Genomic DNA, 9,750 nt, shown 5'->3' on the forward strand with positions numbered 1-9,750 from the left:
TCACAACATACAAAATGAAAATAAGGCACCCATATGGACCCGCCATAAAAAGGAATTACGGCGTCAGTGAAGGGACAAAACACACTCATTGGCTTGATATCTAATTAATTTAAAACTCGCCATTGACACCTTGTGGTGTATTTAAATCGCTAGCTTACATAGTTAAAGAGTGACACTGTGGAAGTACGGCAGCGTACCCATGTGACGTCACCACCCTGCGACGTCAACAACAATGGCAAGCTACTAGTTGATTTTGGTTTTTAAAATTTTACAAATGAAAACATTGAGAGGGGTTTTAATATCAAATGATTATAACATTTATCTTTTAAGAGCTACATGTCTTTCTATCTGTGGTACCCTTTAAAAGTGTGAAGTACATGTATAAGCACAAACTGATCAAGCAGTTTTAATTGGGTTGTTCTCTTGCCCCATAATGAGCGATCTTTAAAGAAGACTATACACTTGAGTGATAACACAGTCATACATGTCATCATTTTGCACTCACATTTTATCTGGAAGACTGAAAGTAGATTTGACAGTGTGCAGCTGTACCAACCAGAAAGTTCAACTGTCGTGCCTTATATTTTGCACCAGAAGCAAACTAAAAAAGTTTTTGCCTGGATGACGCACCATTGCTTGGGGCTCTCCTTTGTGCTCATATAAGGAAGACTTGTGTGTAACTAAAGTGAGATCAGTGCAGAATATAGAAGTGAGGTGGTGGACAATTCCCAAGAGACAAGACAGATAAGGTGTAGAAGTCAGAAGAAAACAGTGCACGGTGGAAAAAAATATAAACAAAACAAAAGATATATTCATAGTGAGCTCATAAGGAGACTCCCTTACATAGACTCAGCCTTTTCTGTCCTGAGAGGTTGACCCTAAAGACCAAAGAAGGACCAATGTGCTTATTAGCAAGCTTACGTAAGAGCTTAGCTTCTTGGCACGGACCAAAAGTATTCTGAAACAACCGCTTCCTTTTGTCCTGTTTGACTTCCTTGCCTTCTTCTTGAAGCTGCTCCTCATCATATGAAGTACTTGTTCGCTTAGTTGGCTCAACAAGGACTTGGACATAATTAAGGTCTGTTTGCGGAACTAGACGTCATTTTTAGCACATACTGTGACGCATCTGCAGCTCTATCGACTGTCACTCTGATGTCAAGGTTTGCAAATGTTTGCAAGCGCTGATAAAATAACACATTTTAAAGGGCTTCCCGCATTGCTGTGTGAGAAGGTGAATCAGTTAATCATCATACAAGCAGGAGAGGTCTCTTTTTGCTCGCTTTCAAAGGTCCCATGTGTTGAGCCTCACCTTATCCTCTTTATTACCTCACAGTGCTTTCAGAATAACGAGCAGTTAACCTGTAGTGGGATTTTGCAACAATTTAACCTTGTGGTGATAAGAAATAAAAAGCAAGGCTCCCAGTAACAGCATGTGGTCCAAAGGCCTTTTTTGGTCATGTCACTGTGATCAAAAGCCAAATAAGTCAGCCAGGCTTGAAGCTACATTGCTGCTGCTTGAGTGACCGCTGGCATCTTTCTATTTGGACGTGGATCATGGAAGTACATTCTGATCCGGGTAATTAAAATAAAATTCCTTAATAATGGATTCATCTTTGCCCCTTGCTATGATATTATTTATGTTACCCCCAGTGCATGGCGTCTTGTATACGGCCTTAGGAGATCTGAAACACTAGAGGGAGTGAAGTGCTAATAACGGGCCCTTGAATGCAACATGTCATTGGGTGGTCATGGTCACCTGATTCATGCAGAGAAAATCCTGTGGGTGGGGGGCGGGGAATATTTCCCTTTCTTACTCACTGAGATGCAGAAGCACATCCTGTATAACACTTAACTGTAGAATAAAAATGTACAATGGTTCTTTCTTTCTGCCAATTCATGCTGGCACATGCACAGATAGACCCTGAAAGGTGCTCAAGCACGAGCCCTTTAGTCTTGGATGAGAAAAATGCCTGTTCTGCTGGAGCCCAATTTTCCCCCCTTCATTCATCAATATTTAAAAAAATGATAATTACCCTCTCCGTCATCTATTTTCCCCAAAAGTGTTTAGATATCTGACATGACAGGCATTTACATTTGTGTTCTTGTGAGACTTCTGCCCAGACCTGATGCACGGCGGACACAAACCCCCACTTGCCCCTCCTTAATCCTCCACTTCAAATCAAATCAAGACACATTTGGATAACACTTTTGAACAGTTTATTCGTGCACAAAGTGATTGTTCACAGAGTAAAAACTGGAACAATAATAATATCAAAAGTGCCAGGCCAAACTGCTCGAGCTTGCAGATCTCTGAAAATAGCATAGCAAGAACAGGCATCTCTTTATGATTATGAGCCATGTATTAAATTGACTAACAATTTTACTCATTGAAGCTTGAAGACAGATTTACTGTTTCAAAAATTATAGTTCACTAGTTTTACTTCATTTATAATCTTATTTATGTTGATGTGAAAGCCCGAACAAGAATAAACATGACGAATACATGTTACAGTAGAATGTCAAGTACCTCTCACATTAATGTGTTAGAAAGAGAAAGAAATAAAAATGCAATATTTTATAATTATAGCAACCTGATGAAAACTCGGTTCACCTTTAGTCAAGCAATCATTTATACTACAACAGTTGTTTACAAGTGAGGAGTAATTTTGCCAGCTAATTAACATAAACTAATATACAGTATATAGAAGGCAAAATGCTCTGATAAAGTGCAATTCAGAAAAAAAATACTAAACAGAAAAAATGTTATTTAGGTTTTTTAAAATTTTATTGTCATAATAATAGGCCCATTGTTACCATTAAGTAACCAAACTGAGTTTGTGATTTGAAATTCCTTGTTTAGCCTTAAGTAGGGTTGGGCATCGAACATTGAGCATCGATGGGACCCGGTTCTCATACTCCGGTTCTACCGGAACTGTTAGAATTTTAAAATTTCGATTCCATGTTTCGATGCCCTGAGCGCCGAGCGGGAAAAAAATGCTGCCGAAAACCACGACGACGAAGCCACAAGAAGTGCGTGTTTGTGCATTGCAACTTAATTACAACCATGGACACGGTGAGGCGGCGCTCAAAAGTTTGGCTTAACTTTACAACAACAACAAAAAATGACCAGTCAGCTCAGTGCAACATTTGCAACACAACTATGTCATGCAAAGGTGGCTGCACGAGCAATTATGCATGACTGGCTTCAATAAGAGTACCAAGTGCATAGCTAGCTGAGTGCTACGTATTTGACACGCTGCGCCGTCAGAACCAGTTAAGTAAAACGATACATTAGGTCGGTCTTCTGCTGTCCCAGCGATCCGACCCCGAATTAAGCAGTAGATGATGGATGGATGGAAGAGTACGAGAATAAATCATATTATTACATCGGGCTATGGTCGATATCAAATACTTGTTCTCCTCACCTTATATAGAACTAGATGCGAAATAATAGACTCGGCGGCATTAGATCATGTAAAGAGAACTAGATGGGAGTTTACAGATCCGCTAGCGTTAGTAATTAGCCGCCATTTTAAAGCAGTATATGCCTCCGTTAAAACCAACAGTATTGAAAGAAGTTTTGTTTTAGAATCTGTTGTGTTGCTTATTTCGAAAGATGCAGCAATATGAAGCATTTGATTACTTTTTTTAATGAATTCGTAGCACATAGCAGTGAAAACATAGCATCACATCACGTAGCATCCTTGCCAGACGGTCTCATCTCTTCTTTTCCGCATTATACGTACACTCCTACAGCGCCACTCACTGGCCTAACTGGTATTGTCACAACATAAACATTGCATGTGTCTTTAAACACAACAGAATCGGTTTTTACTAATGAGAGAAGTTAAACATTAATACAAACTAATACATTTTTAAACTATACATTTTTTGACCCTGCTTCTTTTTTTTTCTGACCCTGCCTTATATAAGAATCGGAATCAAGAATCGTTTGGAACCGGAATCGAAACCTGGAACCGGAATCAGAACCGGAATCGTTCAATTTCAAACGATGCCCAACCCTTTAGCCAAATGACAATCTAATAAGGAATACTGATATTGGTAATAGTATTATTTTTGTTTATATTTACAATTTTTGGCTGTTATTCATTTATTCAATTTGATAATTTAAGTGAATGGTCTCCTTGTGCCCTGCAATTGGCTGGCAACCAGTTCAGGGTGTCCCCTGCCTACTGCCCCGAGTTAGCTGGGATAGGCTCCAGCACCTCCGCGACGCTCGTGAGGAAAAGCGGCATGGAAAATGAATGAATGAATGAAAGTTACCCTATTTGATTAGACTGTGCTGATTGTTGGTGTTGACCAAAATAGAAATGTAAGTAAAATAATGCTACTGTGTTTTTTCTTAATTTTATGAATAATTTTGGCGATGGCCGCCCCCCCCTTTTTTTTTTTTTTTATATCAAGTGATCTGTTCCTTCATCAATAAATTCCATTATGTATCTCTAGTAAGTCTTTTTTTGTCATGAGTTTGTTATACTGTCTCTGAATCATAATATACTGGAGTACTTTAGCTTACTTTTGTGTTTATTAACCCCACATAAACAGTTAATGCCCTATTTTAACATGTTGTAATTTCATACATAGCCTTTATAATTATTATTGATATGAACAAGTTTTAAATACACATGCAATATGTAAATATAAAATTAGCTATCGGCTAAAGTTTGTGCAACATTTAATCATTCCTTTATTTGTTTGCTTATCATGAATTAAACATCCCGCTATACACATGTGGTCCAGCTGTTGATGATACCAATGTTTCTGAGCATGACGAACCCAACACTCATGATTTGCTTCAGTGTTTATGCAGTCTGACATGTCCTTCCTGTCATCGTGTAACTTTGGCAACAAAGTAAACACTCTGCAACGGGATTCCAGAAAGACCATTCACCTTTAAATGGACAGTCAACTGATAGAGCAATGCATTGCAATTACTGTAGGTCCTCTCTTTCCCATCCTGAGAAAAACACCCAAAAACTAGCCAAATCGCTTCTAATAATCTAGGAGGATAAAGACTTCACAGAGTGTACCTCTTCCGGACAAAGACAATGAGTTATTATTCTATAAGTACAAGGTCGGAAGTGTGAGGGGTTGGAATTCCGAAGTTCACCTGTAATTTGTCTCCACCACCGACTGCAAAGCCTCATCAAGTTCAGGCCTCCTGTGTGTTGACATCTTGAGCGGTAGTGTGAACATCATACACGTATACACACCAGGTGCAGGACAATAGCACCATGAAAAGAGTAAATCCAAGCAGCCCATAACACTGGGATTTGGACACATGAGCGGCAATGTAAAGAAGAAGTCAGTGACAGAATTATAGTGCTTGACGACAAGCCCCTTAAAAATAACACCATCCAGTCCAATCTTAATATGCAATATTTTACTATGTTTTAGTCTATATTTGACGAAATGAATCTCATTTTGACTTGGGGGTTTGCGGTTGCGAAGTGTATCACTTTTTAAAAATGTATTTTATTTGTTCGTTTGTTTGTTTGTGCAAGTCTCAGCACACTTGCGTATGTCCGGGGACATGTTACAAAGTAAGAGAGCATTCTGAAGTTACTTAAACATTGTATCAGCCCTTTTCCAGAAGCTGATGTTCATATGCTCCAATACTTGTCACTGTGTAATTGAGAACTGACTGACAACTGAATCAACGAACTTAGCTGTATTTTTCTCAGCCGATTCTGTGGGCGAACAGACTAAGTGACAATGTAACTAACCTAGCACTAACGCGTTAAACATAACCTATCACCTTAACTAGTCTCTGTTTGGTGGAGGTAATGAGCCTTTGAAAATGTTTGAAGTCTGAAGCTGCACACAAATGAGCATATAATGAATTGGGTGTACTGCACATTTTTCAAGGGCATCTTGTCATCACCTAGGAAATAAATTGGCGTCTCTCAGCAGCCTCCCTACTCTCTTTTTATTTTTTGTACCATAATTTAGAAATGAACAAGGAGTTCATTTTCCAATGTCCCATGCCATTTTACTTGGAGATAAAATGTCAAGATTAGGTCACAGAACCTTTTTTTCCCTCATAAAGTGTAGGGTATAGGAGTTTGATTTTTCACTTTGAACTGCGTGTGTTTATGAGTCACCTTCCTGGAACAGTTGTTGTTTTGACAGAGGGTCAAGCTCAAATTTGATGCAATTTAACAGCAGACTCTCCCTTCCTGTGATGGAATTCTTCTCGTCAGAAAGTAAATTTCCCAAACACGGGCTAAATTTAGAGTACCATGGAAAACAGCTTTGCAAGTTATGATAACAATTTATGGAAAACTATGGATAACTAAGTTTGTTTTATACAACTTAAATGTACAGTAGCAAAAAACATGAATCCAATTGGATTTATAGTTGGGGGAACCTTGTTGAGAAATATTTTAAAATTACACTTGGTGTATATAACGTATATACACGACTATGGGCCGTACAACGGAAATCTGTTAAAATTTAAGAAAAGATAGATAAAAGAGATATGACTCAGCGTTGTTGGATAAAGTAACACTTGTAGTATTACCGTATTTTTCGGACCATAAGTCGCAGTTTTTTTCCATAGTTTGGCTGGGGGTGCGACTTATACTCAGGAGCGACTTATGTGTGGAATTATTAACACATTATGATATCATTGCACATGTTATTTTGGTGTTTTGGAGTGACACTGATGGTTTGGTAAACTTATTAAACTTATTATATGTTCTTTATGATATAGTTATCGGAATAACTCATAATAGCTATGGCCACGTTCGCGTTCTGCCTTTGGCAATGTGTGTTCAATTGTATTATTGACTTTTGTATATTGAAATGCATGCTTTTAGTTTGTAGCGCTTTCACGCCCAAGTGGGGGCGGACTCGCACTTGTTTATGTGAAAAAGAGCGCTCACACGCCAGAAGAAGACGGACAGCTACGCAGTGTCTCTGAGTGGGCGAGAAAGAGAGAGTCGGCTGCGAACCTACGTTCATTGTTTATCCTTGTAAAATATCTCTACAGAGGCAACGCCTGTGTGTATCATCTTTTCTGTTGTTGTTGTGTGTTTTCCACCCGCTATCGGACACTTAGAGCCAGTTGTGTGCTTGTTTGAACGATGTGCTAATGCTAGTGAACGAATGCTAACCGTTTGTCTCATTGATGTAATAGCACCTGATTATCATTTATTTACGTTGATGCGAACCTGTTTGGTATCGAGGACGAAATTGATTCAGCAAATTATACGGACATCCAGCATCGTCATTTAGGAGTTTAGCTCGCTGTATAGCCAGGACCGAGCCATAGCGTCCTGGTGAGGACAGTATATTTGCATTTCATTGTTCATGCATCATGTAACATCATACTGTACACTTATTCAGCATGTTGTTCTCTATTGTATTTTTATTAGAGATGTATCGGGTCCGATCACGTCATTTTCAAAGTATCGGAATCGGCAAAAAAATATCGGCCGTGCCTTTTTTTAATATATATATATATATATATATATATATATATATATATATATATTTTTTTTTTTTTTTTTTTAATTACATCGTTTTCTAATTGTATTTAACGTTACAGACATAATATGTTACACTCATCCAGAGTCTTTAGTTTAGGCTTAAGGTAGGGTTATCAAATTTATCCCGATAATGGCGGTAATTAATTTTTAAAAAATGGATCACGTTAAATATTTAACGCAATTAATGCATGCGATGCACGACCCACTCACGCATTGTTGCGCTCAATCTGTAATGGCGCCGTTTTACCCATTTAGAGAGATAAAAGGCAGCATAAAATGAGTAGAGTGAATTTTGGCAGCCTTTGGAGCCTTTTTTTAATAGGCTAAATCCTTACAATCCCCCTCCCTACGATTAGAAATATCATGGGAAGCAATGTGGTGAAGCAAGGTAGCAATTGAGCTTTTTCTTAACACCTTATGTTATTTCCCAACGCAGATAAGATATGTCAATTGGTAGCACTATGCACAGTCATGGTTCCACTTCCCATCATGCATTTGTGTTGAATGGCTGCAGTATCATTTACTGAAAGCTCAACAAATACACTAGATGACAATATTTAGTCACAATATACAAAATCACAAGTCTTTCTATCCGTGGATCCCTCTCACAGAATGTTAATAATGTAAATGCCATTTTGAGGATTTATTTTCATAATAAACAAATACAGTACTTATGTACTGTATGTTGAATGTATATATTGGTCCGAGTTTTATTCATTTTTTTCTTAATGCATTGCCAAAATGTATATGATCGGGAAAAATTATCGGGAATGATTGGAATTGAATCGGGAGCAAAAAAGAGAAATCGGATCGGGAGATATCGGGATCGGCAGATACTCAAACTAAAACGATCGGGATCGGATCGGGAGCAAAAAAACATGATCGGAACAGCCCTAATTTTTATATTAAATTGCCCTTTAAGATGACATATCTGGTCTATGTGTTGGATTTTATCAAGTAAATTTCCCCCAAAATGCGACTTATACTCCGGTGCGATTTATAGGCCTATATGTTTTTTTCCTCTTCGTTGGACATTTTATGGCTGGTGACTTATAGTCCGAAAAATACGGTATGTAGTACACTGGTACCTCGACATACGATTGCTTCGACACATGATCTCTTCGACATCCGACGTAAAATTTGACTCACTATTTGTTTCTAGATCCAATGAAATGCTCGAATTGTGACGATTTTTGACAGCGCCGCAGTTTCTTTGGTTTGCCGGACGCACGGCTGATTTTCCTTGTGAGAGAAATCAACACTGGATCCAAAAAGGTTAGTGCAGGTGGAGAAAAAAATAATGGGTGACGCTGACCATTGAAATGAAGATGTAAGTGATAGCAAAATATAAGCATGGTGTGTGCATCCACGAATTGGGTCGACAATAGGGCCGTAAAATGTTGATCTCGGCCGGCGGTCCTCCGTTCGCCAGTCTTTAGAAGTTAAGGTGACAATTCTTGTTGTGGTTACATCGCCAAAGAAATCGCCAGCTTTCTCAGGTTTCTAATACTGTATTGGCCCTACCCATTCACAACGCTAGATGGCGCCAGATATCATTGAAGGGATGTTCTGTCATGACCAGTGTTGGGCACGTTACTTTAAAAAAGTAATTAGTTACATTACTCACTACTTCTTCCAAAAAGTAACTGAGTTAGTAACTGAATTACTCTATAGTAAAAGTAACTAGTTACCAGGGAAAGTAACTATTTCTGTTACTTTAAAAAGAACTTGTTGTATGTCAAAGAATTTGAAATTTTCTGAGCAGTATACGAGTCAGTGGAATTGAGAAGAACAGACAGGCAGTTAACTTGTTAGGTGCTTCAGCAGATTTGAATTGCTTACCACAGATGTCGACAAAAGCTTTGTCCCGGGACATAAATTACACATTACATGCAGGTTCTTTCCTTTAATTTCGACAAACTTGAAATACTGTCTATATCTCCACCTCTTAAAGGACAAATTTTCTTCTGAATGCTCTGCCATCCCGACCCCTTGTTTTGCATCTGTTTTGCATGTGTGTGTTTGCCGCACGAGCTGTTCTGGTTTGCTTGTGAAATCACCGGCTCTGATTGGCTTACCACGACATATGACTCTAACCCTCAGCCAATCACAATCACTTCCATCGCATCTCTCGAGGGGCTGCATTCAGGTAGGCTCGGTTCCCGACAATTCACGTCACCTTCAAAGCGTCTGCCGTCCTCAAGATGGAAGCAGAATTATTGCTGGCTGACAGTGG

Source organism: Corythoichthys intestinalis, chromosome 2 (genome assembly GCF_030265065.1).
Source record: "Corythoichthys intestinalis isolate RoL2023-P3 chromosome 2, ASM3026506v1, whole genome shotgun sequence".
NCBI classification, from domain to species: Eukaryota; Metazoa; Chordata; class Actinopteri; order Syngnathiformes; family Syngnathidae; genus Corythoichthys; species Corythoichthys intestinalis.